The sequence below is a fragment of the Tachyglossus aculeatus genome, chromosome 21 (genome assembly GCF_015852505.1).
Source record: "Tachyglossus aculeatus isolate mTacAcu1 chromosome 21, mTacAcu1.pri, whole genome shotgun sequence".
Lineage (NCBI taxonomy): Eukaryota > Metazoa > Chordata > Mammalia > Monotremata > Tachyglossidae > Tachyglossus > Tachyglossus aculeatus.
The window spans coordinates 83,218,632-83,235,886 of NC_052086.1; the positions used below are offsets into that span (position 1 = coordinate 83,218,632).

The 17,255-nt window shown below is 45.0% G+C and overlaps 2 non-coding genes across 2 annotated transcripts; one reads left to right on the forward strand and one right to left on the reverse strand.

Moving 5' to 3' along the window:
* Positions 1-324: 324 nt before the first annotated feature.
* Positions 325-461, reverse strand: LOC119943135. Its single transcript, XR_005455613.1, has one exon. It is a non-coding gene; the product is annotated as a small nucleolar RNA SNORA7 (small nucleolar RNA).
* An 8,275-nt stretch (positions 462-8,736) lies between these two features.
* Positions 8,737-8,874, forward strand: LOC119942978. Its single transcript, XR_005455468.1, has one exon. It is a non-coding gene; the product is annotated as a small nucleolar RNA SNORA7 (small nucleolar RNA).
* Positions 8,875-17,255: the final 8,381 nt, after the last annotated feature.

The following is a 17,255-nucleotide window of genomic DNA, read 5'->3' on the forward strand; positions in this document are numbered from 1 at the left end:
TTGGCCACTGGACAGTTAGTTTTCCCTCCTTCCATCCAATGCTATTTAACTTCAGCCTGTATTTCTGAGGCACTGATATATTTCTCCATGCTTATTCTCTGTCTGTCTTATGCTGGTAGGTCGTGTCCGATGCGTAATGACACCATAGATACATCTCTCCCAGAACACCCTATCTTCATCTGCAATCATTCTGGTAGCGTATCCAGAGAGTTTTCTTGGTAAAAATGCAGAAGCAGTTTACCATTGCCTCCTTCTATACAGTAAAAGAGTCTCTGCCCTCGACTCTCTCCCATGCCGCTGCTGCCCAGCACAGGCGAGGTTTGAACTTATAGCAGATTGCCTTCCACTCTCTAGTCACTGCCCAAGCTAGGAATGGAATGGGCATGCCTCTGTTTTAGAATCCCTCCCATTGTCGAAACTGGCAGAGTACTGGAAACTCTCCAGGTACGACCTGAGAGGGTCCATACTTATTACCTCCCCCAAACTAGGACCAGGGACCATGTCAATCAATCGTACAATCACTTGATAGTGTGGTGTAATGGAAAGCCCAGGCCTGGAAATAAGAAGAACACGGTTTCTAATCCTTGCTCCACCACTTCTCTGCTTTGTGACCTCGGACAAGTCACTTCACTTTTATGTGCCTCAGTTACCTCATCTGCACAATGAAGATGAAGACTGTGAGCGTCAAATGAGAAGATGACTGTGGCCAAACTGATTTGTTTGCATACACTGCAGTGCTTAGTGCAGTGCCTGACACGTAATAAGCACTCAAAAAATACCACCGGTATTATTATTATTATTCACTTCCATATAAAAATCTCCCCAGTACTTAATTCAGAGCCTCTAAGTTTGGTAAATGTTTGTCATAATTGAGACGATTCTTTAGCGCTCTTCAAATATTAAGTCGAATCTGGTGGACTCAGATAAGGAGACATCTGATTCATCCAGTTTAGACTGAATATTTTTCACCTTTATTAGGCAACGACTGGGAAATCACTAAGGCTTAATAGGAACATTATTCATCTAGAGAGTAGACTGATATAAAACTTTATTTCCAATAGCATACAAGCAAGGGAGGCCAGAAGGTGTCCAAAGCTTATTGGAGAAATTCAGATAGCCTATGAAGGTGTTGTGTTGTGTAATAGGTTTAATTTTGCACCACTGAGTGAGAGCAGATCACAGGATTATTTAGCCAAATGTGTTTGTGGGTTTATTTTTGTTGAAAAAGTATAGAACTGTATTTGGCCAGTTAAATGTTGACATGACAAGCATTTACAAACTCTAACATTTAATTATTCAGGAACAAAAATACCACTTGACAAAGAAATGGATGATGATTGCATTTATAAGTTGCTATTTGTTTTGCTTCCTTACAATTATTATATTAATTAGACAAAAATGCCATGTTGAATCATGCCGGTGGTCCTTCGAACTTGGTATCCTCTCCCACACGGTTCCTCTAAATGGTACTTGGAGGAGAAGATTCTAGATTATAAACTCAGTGTGGGCAGAGAATTTGTCTACCAACTCTCTTATACTGTTTTCTCCCAAGTTCCTAGTATAGTGCTCTGCACACAGTTAACACTTGATAAATATGTTTGATTGATTGGAACAGACCAATGATTGTTTCTTTGTTATTTACCCATATGGAATGTCCTTCCAACATCTAATATTTCCCCTAATAATTCCTCTGGACTAAGCCCATGAATCTGTAGAAATTCTTGTTGAGCCCTGAATCATCTGTAATTTTTTCCCTTGATATCACTGATTTTCACTTGTCTAGGAATTAGCAACTTCAACTTCACTGAATATCCTTCATTTTTCATGTTTCAGTATTTTAATGGTATTTTATTCATTCAATCGTATTTACTGAGCGCTTACTGTGCACAGAGCACTATTTGTTAAGCACTTACTATGTGCCGGGCACTGAACTATGCACTGGGGTAGATACAAGCTAATTAGTTTGGACACAGTCCATATAATAATAATGGTATTTGTTGAGCACTTACTATGTTCCAAGCACTGGGGGTATACAAGGTAATCAGGTTGTCCCACAAGGGGCTCACAGTCTTAATCCCCATTTTACAGACAAGGGAACTGAGGCACAGAGAAGTTAAGTGACTTGCCCAAAGTCATACAGCTGACAAGTGGCTGAGCCGGGATTAGAACCCATGACCTCTGACTCCCAAACCCGTGCTCTTTCCACTGAGCCATGCTGCTTCTTCATACCCCACCTGGGGCTCAAGGTTTTAATCCCCATTTTACAGATGAGGTAACTGAGGCATAGAGAAGATAAGTGACTTGCCCAAGAACACACAGAAGACAAGTATCTGATCAATAACAATGCCAAATTCAACTCCATCCTCACCCTTGACAATTTTTTATCGATTTCAAGCATGCTCCCTTCTTAGCATTCATCTTTCTAGATGGAAGTGTTTTTCTTGTGAGATTATGTTCCTATAATAATAATACTCTAAACCTGGGGCAGACACAAGATAATCAAGCTAACCTGCCCCACACGGGACTCACACTCTAAGAGGCAGGAAGTACAGACCCTAGATGCCGCTTTTAGGAACAGAAGTAACCCATAAACATTGGAGATGGAGGCAGAAGACCCCTTTTAGGCTTGGGAGTCAAAAGCACCTGCGTTCTAATCCCAGATCCACCACCTGTCTGTTGTGTGACCGTGGGCAATTCACTTAACTTCTCTGTGCCTCAGTTTCTTCATCTGTAAAATGGGAAATAAAACCGTGAACTCCACGAGAGACAGGGACTGCAACCAAACCTTGTGTCCAGCCCAGCACTTGGAACATTGCTTAGCACATAGTAAGCACTAAACATTATCATCATCATCAATCATCATCATCACGTAGAACAAGCAGAATAAGGTCAGAGAACTAATAAGGTGCATAGCGGTTGGAGGAAATCATCTTGAGTGGTGGCTAATCTAGAAGACATTGAATTTTACCAGAATAAGCTTATACAACACTCCTCTGTTGCCTTCATTCAACAATACTATCCCCATCATTTAGTCACACAGTACTTTGCTTGTGGCCCCACTGAATGGATTTCACAGTGAAGTCATTCAAGGCCAAGTTTTTCCTTCTTGAAGTTTCTGGGATGAAAGATGCCATGAGGAGGGGGCAGTGGGCAATGACCTGGACCTCCTGTTCCCCCCATTCTTGGATCTTCCTATCAGAGGTTTGGGGGATGCTGGGTTCTTCTGAACAACCCCGTACACAAGGCTGAGGAGATGGGAGTTCTGATCTGAGGGTCCTTGCAGGTGTTCTCCTTTCTAGGACTGGGTGAAGTAATGAGGCTGCCCCAGCTCCCCGTTGCTTTGGGCCAGGGGAGATCAGCAAGATGGGAGCTTGTCCTAAGGTCGTTTGTACCCTGATTGGTGCCCCCCTGGGGGAACCAGGGGTAGCAACAGGAGGTGGTGGTGGTGACCGGACTCAGACCGCATGGGCAGGAGCTGCAGAAGAGACCGATGGAGAAAAGGCCCACTGAGAGGTCCAGAAGTAGGGAGGAGGTCACACAGAGAGTCTGAGCTTGAAGTACTGGTCCAGAGCCTTCCTCCTGGGTCTCGGCCCTGATGACTTCCCCTTCCTTCTCGAGCCTGTCATCCTGCTTCCAGCCACATCATTATAGGGCAAAGACAAATCACCCTGCTCAAGGCATTTTTCACCTCTTTGTTTCTCAGGCTATAGACAAAGGGGTACAACATGGGGACCACGATGGTGTAGAAAACAGAAGCCACCTGTTCCTTACCTAGGGAGTAAGATTTACACGGCTTTAGGTATGTAAAGAGTAGAGTCTCCTGTGAGGTGGGAAGCACAGGTGGAGAAAGGTTTTTTTTTCTTCCCACAGTGGAGTCGATCTTCAAAATGGCAGAGATAATAGCCACGTAAGAGACTGTAATCATTATCAGAGACATTGCAAGGGTGGAGCCAGCTAAGATAAACGTCATGATTTCCATGGTGTGTGTGTCAGTGCAGGACAAAACCGAGATTAGTGAGGTATCACAGAAAAAAATGGTGAATTACATTTGAGTTGCAAAATGGCAACCTAGCTATGAATAGAAGACTTATCAGGGAGTTTGTAAAAGCAACTCCAAATGACCCAACCATAAGCCACATGCATAATCTTGAGGACATAACAGAGGAATAAAGCAGTGGGTTACAGATAGCTACATAATGTTCGTATGCCATTGCAGAGTGGAGAACGCATTCTGTTCCTGCCAAAGAAATGAAAGAATACATTTGGAAAAAGCAGGCAATGAATGAGAATTTCTTTCTGGATGTTAATAAATTCTCCAAGGTTTTGGGAGTAATGGCTGTGGAGTAGCTCAGATCAACAAAAGACAAACCACACAGGAAAAAGTACATGAGCCTGTGAAGCTGAGAGTCTTTCTGGATTATCAGGATCAGCCCTAGGTTCCCCACCACAGAAATCATATAGTTCAAGAGAAATACTGTGAAAAGGACCAGTTGGGCTCTTGGAGAATCTGTCAGGCCCATGAGGATGAAGTTGGCCATTCCGGTGTCATTTCCTGCAGCCAGTGGCTTCAGCATCTCTCCTCTAGTGAGAAATGCATATTGAAATTCAGGGGGAAAATGTTCCTACAGTTTGGGGGATATTAGGAGAATTAATAGAGAAGCATACTTAGGGATGGAAACTGCTATTTGATCACATTTGGTTTGATATCGGTGCTTGAAGGGAAGAGGGAAGTCACAGAAGCCCAAGTTTTCCCTTCTCGGGCAACAGCGATGGGAGACGTTTATGTTCACTTTGAATGGAGAAAGCTTTCGACACTGCAGAGTCATTGAGCAACTACATAGAATTAAAACGATGTTGCAATAATTCAGTTTTCTCTCACCTGTTCCCAAAGTTCTGATAATATGAGTTCAGCACTTACAACGGGGTTCTGAATGTTTGTACGTGTGTGTGTGTGTGTGTGTGTGTGTGTGTGTGTGTGTGTGTGTGTGTGTATGGGGAACAAAAGATGGCCATGGGAGTGAGCATGGCCTAGTGGATTGAGCTCAGACCTGGGAGTCAGAAGGACCCGAGTTCTAATCTTGGCTCCACCACTTGTCTGCTGTGTGACCTTGGATAAGTCACTTAACTTGTCTGTACTTCATTTACCTCTTCTGTAAAATGGGGATTAAGACTGTGAGCCCCATGCAGGACAGGAACTGTGTCCAACCTGATGAGCTTGTGTCTACTCCAGCACTTAGAACAATGCTTGACACATAGTAACTGTGCTTAATACAGTGTTCTACTCACAGTTAGCACTCAGTAAATACAATTCAATGAATGAATGAATGAATGAATGACAGAGAGCAACAGACAGACAGATAGACCACTCAGGCTACTGGGTCGAGGGGGATGGCAGCTGAAGGAAGCGCTTAACAAACACTATTGATATTATTATTATTATTATTATTGTTATTATTATTATTATTATTATTATTATTATTATTAAACACATATTATTATTACCCACCCTGTGAACTCCTACTCTTAAAAAAGGTATTAGAATGTGATTCTTCCCTCTATTTCCTCTTCTGATTTACCTTTTCTGGTTTCTCATCTTTCAACAGGTTTCAGCCTAGGTTAAAAAAACTGATAATTATTTATTAAGCATTTTCTATGTTCCAAGTGCTGGAGTAGATGCAAGGCAATCGGATGGGACCCTATCCATGTCCCACATGAGGCTCACAGTCCAAGCTGGAGCAAGACAGGTATCTTATTCCCATTTTACAGATAGGAAAATTCAGGCACAGAGAAGTTAATTAACTCTTCCAAGTTCACAATGAAACAAGGAATGGAACCTCTGTCTACTGACAGACGGTCCAGTTCTGTTATCTCTAGATAGCAAGCCTCGGGTATGTAGGAAACACCTCAAGCATGAGATTAGGAGAGTAGAGAGTACGCCCCAGAGAATCGTGGGAAGGCCATCTATACATCCCTGACCCCATCTTGTTACTGATTCCTTGCTATTTTGAGACCTGGTTACGGGAGTTCCACACAAGTGCTGAATGCAATCTCCATCTTGGATGAACGTGGGCTGGCGGTGATCTTGCATCCCTATTCTCCTTTCTCAAGTCTCAAGACAATTTCGATTATGAGAGCAGAGCCGGAGGGATCTACCTCCTGTATATATATATATGTATCTTTAAATTATATATAACGAATCATTTATTTATAATACTATCTGTCTCCCCATCTAGACTGTAGGCTCACTGTGGGCAGGGAATATGTCCACCAACGCTGTTGAATTGTACTCTCCCAAGTGCTTAGTATATTGCTCTGTACATAGTAAGCTCTCAATAAATACCACTTTTAATGATGATGATCATGCAAGTTCTATTATTGTAAACTCTGAAACTCACTGGAAATTTCAGTTGAGACTTTAAAAAAGAATGAATTCATTGAGAAATCACACACATGGCTTTAACTTGCAAAAATCTCTTCAGTGAAGCTTATTTGTTTATCCTCCCTCCTCAAATTTTCAATTTACTGAAGTCAAATTTGTTCTCATGTTTAAATGAATCAGAGAGGATACACCATGAAGAAACTTTGAGGGGTTTCACTTTAATTTAGATTTTGGCTGCCATTTCAAGACTTTTTACAAAACTCCAAGAACCTAGTTATTATGGAAACTTTCCAGGGCACCAATATACAATCATAGAGCATTTGCTACAAAATTGTAACTGAGCAGAGACATAATCTCTTACCCTTTATAGTAGCTGCCAATTCTCATTAGGCGATATGACAGAGTTAAGGAAAGGGTCTACTTGAAATCCCAACTCTCCTTACTCAATGGGATCATTCCAAAAGGATAATGAGTAGAAAAATGCCATATATTAAAAGAAATGTTGATGTTCTTTTAAAAGAGAAGGATGCCATCAGAAGGTTTTTGTCTACTAATATGATATAATATCAAATTGTCACCCATTTGTGAGCACTGAATTATCATTATGTGGTTAAAGAAAATGCATCCCTCCAAGAATACAGTGATTCAGAGTAAGGTGATAACTTTCCCGAAGAAACTTCTCTCTACTAGTTTGCCATTGCAGATTTTCCTTGGCTACAAAATGGATTTAGTCCCCAAGAACTATCAGAGCCCTGTGACTTAAATCTTTTCTTATTTGATTTAATTTTGGTCATACATTTTTCATGTGCTTTCTTATCCCCTATCCCTGGGCAAATAAAATATGCAGATCAAATCTAGAGCAGCATTAGTCATTTCCAAGAAAAGATCTTGCCAGCATCATTAATAGGGATTCTGGGCAGTGTCAGATTCTGATTTGTTCAACAGAGTGCTGATGGCCTCAGAGCATCTCTCCAACAGAAAGTTAATAACTAAACAAGCCTTATTTCTCCGTAGGGAGGCAGGGATTAAATTGCTCACATGGGTCATTTTCAAAGTAAGATTATGAGAAAGTTTTTAAAGACAAATGTTCAGAGCAGGATAAACCCAAGTGCACTCTGTTTCTCCATAATGTGTGATTTCCCTCAGGATTTTGGATAGGACACTATTGGGAAATTTGGGGATGTTCTTCAGATACATTCATCAATTTAGAGAAAATGTGTTGTGTTGGATGAAACAGATAAACCCAAGGTGTGGCAACAGACTTGAGACATAAACTATCATGTGTGTGTTCTTTGTTGAAAAGTTCTGTAAGCTTGTAATCTCTTCATTACAGTAGAAATAAGGGGTCTAAATATTTTTCATGATATTTGTTATGAATTTACTCTCTTCCAGGCACTGTACTGAGTGCAGAGGTGGATATAAGCTTCAAGCTAATTAGGTTGGACACAGTCCCTGTCCCATTTGGTGCTCACAGTTTTCATCACCATTTTACAGATGAGGTTACTGAAGCACAGAGAAGTAAAATGACCTGCCTAAAGTCACATAGCAGACAAGTGGCAGAGCCGGGATTAGGACCCATGTCCTTCTGACTCCCAGGACTGCATTCTGTCCACTAGACTATGCTTCTTCTCATGGTTTGCATGATTGACCTTGATATTTATCTTTCAAAATAGGCCCTGTACGGGGTCTTCATTGACCCTGAAAGGATTTTTGTAAATCATGAAGACCTGGGAGTCATCTTGCTCAGGTTTGGCTTTCCTGAATTTGTTATCAACAGAAGGTCATGCTCTGTTGGAACGGCTGTCAGAGTTCTGGATAAAAGGTGTTTAAGGACACCCTTTGCTGTCACAAATGGTGTTAATCATTGCACCAATGTTTTTCACAGAATGTCCTAGATTTTTTTATTTTCAGGGACTTTATGCCAAGACTCTCATTAATGAGCTCCTGAATGCTCTGGGCTGACAGCCTGAAAAAGACTGACATCATACTTCAGTTAAGGTCCAATTTCCTAACTCCTGCTCGAAATGCTATCCACTGATGGTGGGTAGTTTAATTCTGCTCCCTGAGGTGCAGGAACCAAATGCTGTTCCGAATGGCCAAGTGAAAAGAACATAAAGAGGCTGAGAATCAGAGTTCTATTAGCAGTTTTTCCACTTGCCTGTTGTGTGACTTGTCTGCAGTGCGACCTTGGGCAAGTCACTTCACTTCTCTGGGCCTCAGTTACTTCATCTGTAAAACGAGGAATGAGACTGTGAGCCCCAAGTGGGACAGAGATGGTGTCCAATCCCGACTAGCTTGTATACACCTCAGCGCTTAGTACTGTACCTAGCACACAATAAGATCTTAACACATACCACTCCCTCTCAAGGTCGCATCTGGAGAGTTTCCAATGCTCTACCAGTCTCAACTGTGGGAGGGAGAGTCAAGCAGAGGCATATCCATTCCATTCCTAGCTTGGGCAGTGGCTAGCGAGTGGAATGAAATCTGCTACAAGTCTTATCTCACTGTACTGGGCAGCAGCGGCGTGGGAGAGAGAAGAGGGCAGAAAATTGAGTTTACTGCATGGAAGGAGGCAGTGGTAAACCACTTCTGGATTTTTACAAAGAAAACTCTATGGTTATACTACCAGAAAGATTACAGATGGAAGTGGGTCATGGGAGAGAGGTGTCTGTGGCATTGCTATGGGTCAGAGATGAGTCAACAGCATAAGGCAAAACAAGCACATACTGAAATTATTATCATTATTACCTTACATTGTAAACTCCTTGAGGGAGAAGATCTTGTCTGCCAACTTGATTGAATTGTACTCTTCCAAGCACTTAGTAGAGTGCTGTACACACAGTAAGCACTTGATAAATGTCATTGGTTAACTTCTTTGTGACTGTTTCCTCATTTGTAAAATGGAGATTCAGTAACTATTCTCCCTCCCCCTTAGAATGTGAGTCCCACACGGGACTGGGACTGTGTTTGACCTAAATACCTTGTATCAACCCCAGCACTTAGTACAGTGCTTAATAATAATTATTATAATGGTATTTGTTATTATTATTAACATTATTATTATCTTGCCGCATAGTAAGCGCTTAACAAATACCATCATTATTATTATTATTGTTACCCCAGTGCTTACTACAGTGCTTGGCTTGACTATCAATAATGATAGTTGTGCATTTGTTAAGCATTTACTTTGGGCCAAAGACTGCACTAAGACCTGTTCAGCATTTGGAGAGTTGCCCTTGGATTTGCAAACTTTACTCACCCATTCTCAGCCCCACAGCACTTATATGCATATCTGTAACTTGTTTATTTCTATTAATGTCTGTCTCTTCCTCTAGAATGTCAGCTCATTGAGAGCAGGGAACATATATTACTAACTCTGTTATCTCGTAGTCACCCAAGCACTTAGTATAGTACTTTGCATGCAGTAAGTGCTCAGTAAATACTATTGATTGATTGATTGGAACATTGCCTCTGGAAAGAAAGGGATGCCATCCTGTTGACAAAGATGTGATATCTGAGTTGTTATTGTCAACACAATATTGTTAAACTGTAAGCACCTCTAGACTGTAAACTCATTGTGGGCAGGGAATGTGTCTGTTTGTTGTTATATTGCGCCCCCCAAGCACTTAGGACAGTGCTGTGCACACAGTGCGTGCTCAGTAAATACAGCTGAATGATTGAATCAATATAACCATGAAGAGGGGACACCACATGGATAGTATGAACAACAACTTCATCAATTCCATTTGCATTGATTGAGACAAATTACCAGCAAAGACTGACAAGAACACATCCCACACTCCAAGTTCCTATACTGTAGTGGAATCATAAGTGGCCAAATAGTCCACAGTTAAAACAAACAATGGATAGAGATGTAGCAGGCTCTCCAAAGCAGGGGAGAGTTTTTAAGCAGAGGAATTTAATAATTACAAGAGGGTGGTTCAATTCAATATTTGTTTAACATTCTGAGACGTGTCCCTATAGAAAAGATTTTTCACTTCATGGCTCTCAGAAGAGCATTTTTATTGTCTTTCTTCTTCAGGCTGTAGAGTGAAGGATTCAGGATGGGAATGACTTCAATATAAAACACAGAAGGACCTTAATCATTCTGGCGGGGAAGTGATATTATCCAGTTGTAGGTAAGTGAAGAAACAGGGTCCTTTACATTAGTGTCACCCCCATGAGTGGGAGGCAAAAGTGAAAAGGCTTTATATTGGGCATCAGTAGAAGAGATTGTTGGGAAGGCAGAGAGAGTTGAGCTATAAGAGTTGGTGAAGACGCCAGTTAAGCCCTATTTTTCCTTTGTATTCATTCATTCATTCAATTATATTTATTGAGTGCTTACTGCGTGCAGCACTGTACTAAGTGCTTGGAAAGTAAATTTGGCAACATATAGAGACAATGCCTTCCCAACAACGGGCTCACACTCTAGAAGGGGGAAGACTGAAATCAAAACAAGTAAACAGGCATCAATAGCATCAGTATCAATAAACAGGATTATAGATATATACACATCATCAATAAAATGAATAGAATATTGAATATGTACATATATACACAGGTTCTGTAAGGCCTGGAGGAAGGTAGAGCAGAGGGAGTGAGTCAAGGTGATGGGAAGGGAAGGAGGAGCAGAGGAAAAGAGGGGCTTAGTCTGGGAGGATTTTAGGCTCTTTGTAGGTTCTGAAGTAAGGTTGTGTCAAAAGTGTGATGATTTCATAGCAAAAATGATGAGTACCAAAGTGAGAGAACATTAGCCTCCTGAGATTAAGGAGTTGGTGAATCCTATTTAGTGAGATGGGGTTCAGTTATTTGCAGACCATTTGGGACACAAAGCCTGGAAAAAGCAGCGGCCTATGGATGGCTCGCCTCTCGGGGTCACACCTGGAGAGTTTCCAGGACTCCACCAGTCTCGACTATGGATGGGAGAGTCAAGCGGAGGCATTTCCATTCGATTCCTTGCTTGGGCAGTGGCTAGTGAGTGGAAGACAATCTGCTACAAGTCAAAACTCGCCTGTGCTGGGCAGGAGCAGCATGGGAGAGTCGAGAATGGAGACTCAGGTTTACTGCATGGAAAGAGGCAGTGCTAAACTGCTTCCGTATTTTTACCAAGAAAACTCTATGGATATACTACCAGAATGATTGCAGATGGAGGTGGGGCATTCTGGGACAGTTGGGTCCATGGCATCATTATGGGTTGGACATGACTCCACAGAATAAGACAACAATAGATGGCTACACAAAAGTCAGAGCACATTGAGTCCAGGAGGAAGCACTTATTACAGACTAAGCCAAGAGTTAGGTATGTATGGCCAAAACACTCAATGTAGGGAATGGTTTTCTATTTGAATAAGAAATTGATTAGGGTCTGGATAATGGTAGAGGAATAAAAGATATCAATGAATACCAAGTTGCTGAGCATAATCAATCAATCAATCATATTTATTGAGCACTTACTGTGTGCAGAGCAGTGTACTAAGCGCTTGGGAAATACAAGTTGGCAACATATAGAGACAGTCCCTAACCAACAGTGGGCTCACAGTCTAAAAGGGCGAGAAAGAGAACAAAACCAAACATACTAACAAAATAAAATCAATAGATATGTACAAGTAAAATAAATAAATAAATAAATAGAGTAATAAATATGTACAAACATATATACATATATACAGGTGCTGTGGGGAAGAGAAGGAGGTAAGATGGGGGGATGGAGAGGGGGACGAGGGGGAGAAGAAGGAAGGGGCTCAGTCTGGGAAGGCCTTCTGGAGGAGGTGAGCTCTCAGTAGGGCCTTGAAGGGAGGAAGAGAGCTAGCTTGGCCGATGGGCAGAGGGAGGGCATTCCAGGCACGGGGGATGACGTGGGCCGGAAGTCGATGGCAGGACAGGCAAGAACAAGGTACGGTGAGGAGATTAGCGGCAGAGGAGCGGAGGGTGCGGGGTGGGCTGTAGAAGGAGAGAAGGGAGGTGAGGTAGGAGGGGGCGAGGTGATGGAGAGCCTTGAAGCCGAGGGTGAGGAGTTTCTGCCTGATGCGCAGATTGATTGGTAGCCACTGGAGATTGTTGAGGAGGGAAAATGCCCAGAGCGTTTCTGGACAAAGACAATCCGGGCAGCAGCATGAAGTATGGATTGAAGTGGAGAGAGACACGAGGATGGGAGATCAGAGAGAAGGCTGGTGCAGTAGTCCAGACGGGATAGGATGAGAGCTTGAACGAGCAGGGTAGCGGTATGGATGGAGAGGAAAGGGCGGATCTTGGCAATGTTGCAGAGCTGAGACCGGCAGGTTTTGGTGACGGCTTGGATTTGAGGGGTGAATGAGAGCAGAGTCGAGGATGACACCAAGGTTGCGGGCTTGTCAGACGGGAAGGATGGTAGTGTCATCAACAGAGATGGGAAAGTTAGGGAGAGGTTTAGGAGGGAAGACAAGGAGTTCAATCTTGGACATGTTGAGTTTTAGGTGGCGGGCAGACATCCAGATGGAGATGTCCTGAAGGCAGGAGGAGATGCGAGCCTGGAGAGAGGGGGAGAGAGCAGGGGCAGAGATGTAGATCTGGGTGTCATCAGCGTAGAGATGATAGTTGAAGCCGTGGGAGCGAATGAGGTCACCAAGGGAGTGCGTGTAGATCAAGAACAGAAGGGGACAAAGCACTGAACCTTGGGGAACCTCCACAGTAAGGGGATGGGAGGGGGAGGAGCAGCCTGCAAAATAGACTGAGAAAGAACGACCGGAGAGATAAGAGGAGAACCAGGAGAAGACGGAGTCTGTGAAGCCAAGGTCAGATAGCGTGTTGAGGAAAAACGGGTGGTCCACTGTGTCGAAGGCAGCTGAGAGGTCGAGGAGGATTCGACAGAGTATGAGCTGTTGGATTTGGCAAGCAGGAGGTCATTGGTGACCTTTGAGAGGGCAGTTTCCATGAAATGTAGGGGACGGAAGCCAGACTGGAGGGGGTCGAGGAGAGAGTTGTTGTTGAGGAATTCGAGGCAGCGTGTGTAGACAACTCGTTCAAGGAGTTTGGAAAGGAATGGTAGGAGGGATATGGGGCGATAACTAGAAGGTGAGGTGGGGTCAAGAGAGGTTTTTTTTAGGATGGGAGAGACATGGGCATGTTTGAAGGCAGAGGGGAAAGAACCAGTGGAGAGTGAGCTGTTGAAGATGGAAGTTAAGGAGGGGAGAAGGGATGGAGCGAGAGATTTCATGAGATGAGAGGGAATGGGGTCAGAAGCACAAGTGGCCGGAGTAGCACTTGAGAGGAGGGAGGAGAGCTCCTCTGCGAATACTGCTGGGAAGGATGGGAGAGTAGTAGAGAGTGTTGAAAGCCGGGGGGTTGGAGTAGGGGGGGAAGTGACTTTGGGGAGGTCGGATCTGATGGATTTAATTTTGTTAATGAAGTAGGAGGCCAGATCGTTGGGGGTGAGGGAAGGAGGAGGAGGAGGAACTGGGGGCCTGAGAAGGGAGTTGAATGTACGGAAGAGTTGGCGGGGGTGATGGGCATTGGTGTCAATAAGGGAGGAGAAATAGTTTTGTCTGGCAGAGGAGAGGGCTGAGTTAAGGCAGGAAAGTATAAACTTGAAGTGAACGAGGTTGGCATGGTGTTTAGACTATCGCCAGCAGCGTTTGGCAGCTCGAGCATAAGAGCGAAGGAGGCGGACAATGGCAGTGATCCAGGGCTGTGGGTTAGTGGTACGAGAGCGGAAAGGGGAGCGAGTGAGTCTAGCTGAGTAGAAAGTGTAGAGTTGAGAGCAGTAATCTGATCATCAAGACTGGGTAGAGAGGAGAGGGCGGCGAAGTGGGGTGTGAGGCGCTCCAAAAGCTGGATGGGGTTAAGAGAGCTGAGATCTCTGTGACGGAGTAATATGGATTTACAGGGGAAATGAGTGTGAGTGAGGAGGCAGGTGAGGAGATTATGATCAGAGAGAGGGATTTCAGAGTTGGTAAGGGTGGACACAGTGCAGCGATAGGAGATGATGAGGTGGAAGGTATGACCTGTGATTCTGACCCCATTCCCTCTCATCTTATGAAATCTCTCGCTCCATCCCTTCTCCCCTCCTTAACTTCCATCTTCAACCGCTCACTCTCCACTGGTTCCTTCCCCTCTGCCTTCAAACGTGCCCATGTCTCTCCCATCCTAAAAAAACCCTCTCTTGACCCCACCTCACCTTCTAGTTATCGTCCCATATCCTTCCTACCATTCCTTTCCAAACTCCTTGAACGAGTTGTCTACACGCGCTGCCTAAACAACAACTCTCTCCTCGACCCCCTCCAGTCTGGCTTCCGTCCCCTTAATTCCACGGAAACTGCCCTCTCAAAGGTCACCAATGACCTCCTGCTTGCCAAATCCAACGGCTCATATTCTGTCCTAATCCTCCTCGACCTCTCAGCTGCCTTTGACACTGTGGACCACCCCCTTCTCCTCAACACGCTATCTGACCTTGGCTTCACAGACTCCGTCCTCTCCTGGTTCTCCTCTTATCTCTCCGGTCGTTCTTTCTCAGTCTGTTTTGCAGGCTCCTCCTCCCCCTTCCATCCTCTTACTGTGGGGGTTCCCCAAGGTTCAGTGCTTGGTCCCCTTCTGTTCTCAATCTACACTCACTCCCTTGGTGACCTCATTCGCTCCCACGGCTTCAACTATCATCTCTACGCTGATGACACCCAGATCTACATCTCTGCCCCTGCACTCTCCCCCTCCCTCCAGGCTCGCATCTCCTCCTGCCTTCAGGACATCTCCATCTGGATGTCCGCCCGCCACCTAAAGCTCAACATGTCGAAGACTGAGCTCCTTGTCTTCCCTCCCAAACCTTGTCCTCTCCCTGACTTTCCCATCTCTGTTGACGGCACTACCATCCTTCCCGTCTCACAAGCCCGCAACCTTGGTGTCATCCTCGACTCTGCTCTCTCATTCACCCCTCACATCCAAGCCGTCACCAAAACCTGCCGGTCTCAGCTCCACAACATTGCCAAGATCCGCCCTTTCCTCTCCATCCATACCGCTACCCTGCTCATTCAAGCTCTCATCCTATCCCGTCTGGACTACTGCACCAGCCTTCTCTCTGATCTCCCATCCTCGTGTCTCTCTCCACTTCAATCCATACTTCATGCTGCTGCCCGGATTATCTTTGTCCAGAAACGCTCGGGGCATATTACTCCCCTCCTCAAAAACCTCCAATGGCTACCGATCAATCTGCGCATCAGGCAGAAACTCCTCACCCTGGGCTTCAAGGCTCTCCATCACCTCGCCCCCTCCTACCTCACCTCCCTTCTCTCCTTCTACTGCCCAGCCCGCAACCTCCGCTCCTCCACCGCTAATCTCCTCACTGTACCTCGTTCTCGCCTGTCCCGCCGTCGACCCCCGGCCCACGTCATCCCCCGGGCCTGGAATGTCCTCCCTCTGCCCCTCCACCAAGCTAGCTCTCTTCCTCCCTTCAAGGCCCTGCTGAGAGCTCACCTCTTCCAGGAGGCCTTCCCAGACTGAGCCCCTTCCTTCCTCTCCCCCTCGTCCCCCTCTCCATCCCCCCATCTTACCTCCTTCCCTTCCCCACAGCACCTGTATATATGTATATATGCTTGTACATATATTTATTACTCTATTTATCTATTCATTTATTTATTTATTTTACTTGTACATTTCTATCCTATTTATTTTATTTTGTTGGTATGTTTGGTTCTGTTCTCTGTCTCTCCCTTTCAGACTGTGAGCCCACTGTTGGGTAGGGACTGTCTCTATGTGTTGCCAATTTGTACTTCCCAAGCGCTTAGTACAGTGCTCTGCACATAGTAAGCGCTCAATAAATACGATTGATTGATTGATTGATTAACCACGTTGGTAAGTGGGGAGGTGGGGTGGAGTAAGAGGTTGGCAGCGTCGAGGAGAGATAGAAGGCGGGTGGCAGAGGAGTCATCAGGGATATCCATGTGGATGTTGAAGTCTCCGAGGATCAGAGTGGGCATGGAGAAGGAGAGAAGGAAGGTGAGGAAAGGGTCAAAGTTGTTAAAGAAGTTGGAAGTGGGGCCGGGAGGGCGGTAGATGACGGCTACAAGAATCTGGAGGGGTTGGTAAGGCGAATAATGTGGGCTTCAAAGGAAGGGAAGGAAAGGGAAGGGGGAGGAGGGATAGTGCGAAAGCGACATTGGGGGGCGAGAAGGAAACCGACACCTCCTCCTTTTCCGGTGAGTCTGGGGGAGTGGGAGAGGAAGAGTCCTCCACTGGAGAGAGCAGCAGAAGAGACCGTGTCGTCCGGAGACAGCCATGTTTCAGTTAGGGCGAGGAGGAATAGAGAGCTGGAAAGGAATAGGTCCAGGATGAAAGGGATCGTACTTAAAACGGAGTGGGGGTTCCAGAGGCCACACTTGGCAGCAGCTGTCGAGGGAGGGGAGGGAGGGGGAAGGGTGCGAGTCGTGCGGTGGGTTTGGATTGGGATGAGTTGTCGGGGGCTTGGGCGGGGAGAGTGGGAAGGGGGTGGCGATGGGAAAGGAGAACTGGGATGGGGTGGGGCGGGGAGAAGGGGAGGGAGGGGGCCGGGAGGGAGGAGTGGAGGACTGGCGCTGGTACAGAGGGATCCTTGGTAGGGGGTGAGGGGGAGTGGTCTTGGTGAGTGAGAGGGAGGGAAAAAGCTGGGTGGGAGAGGGGAAGGGGAAGGTGAGGAATGGGAATGGCAGTTGGGAGCAAGGGAATTGAAGGTTCATGGTGAGGTCAGCAGGGCGAATGACAGTACAGCGGGAGGTTAACAATTGAGATGCAGAAGCAATAAAACAGTAGCAATGATATAAGTAGGCGATGGCATCACAGGGTGTAGTTAAACAATTAATATGCTATGGCAATAATAAAATTGACAGATAATGATGTCACAGAGAGCAGATACAAACTATTATTTGCTGGAGTAGGG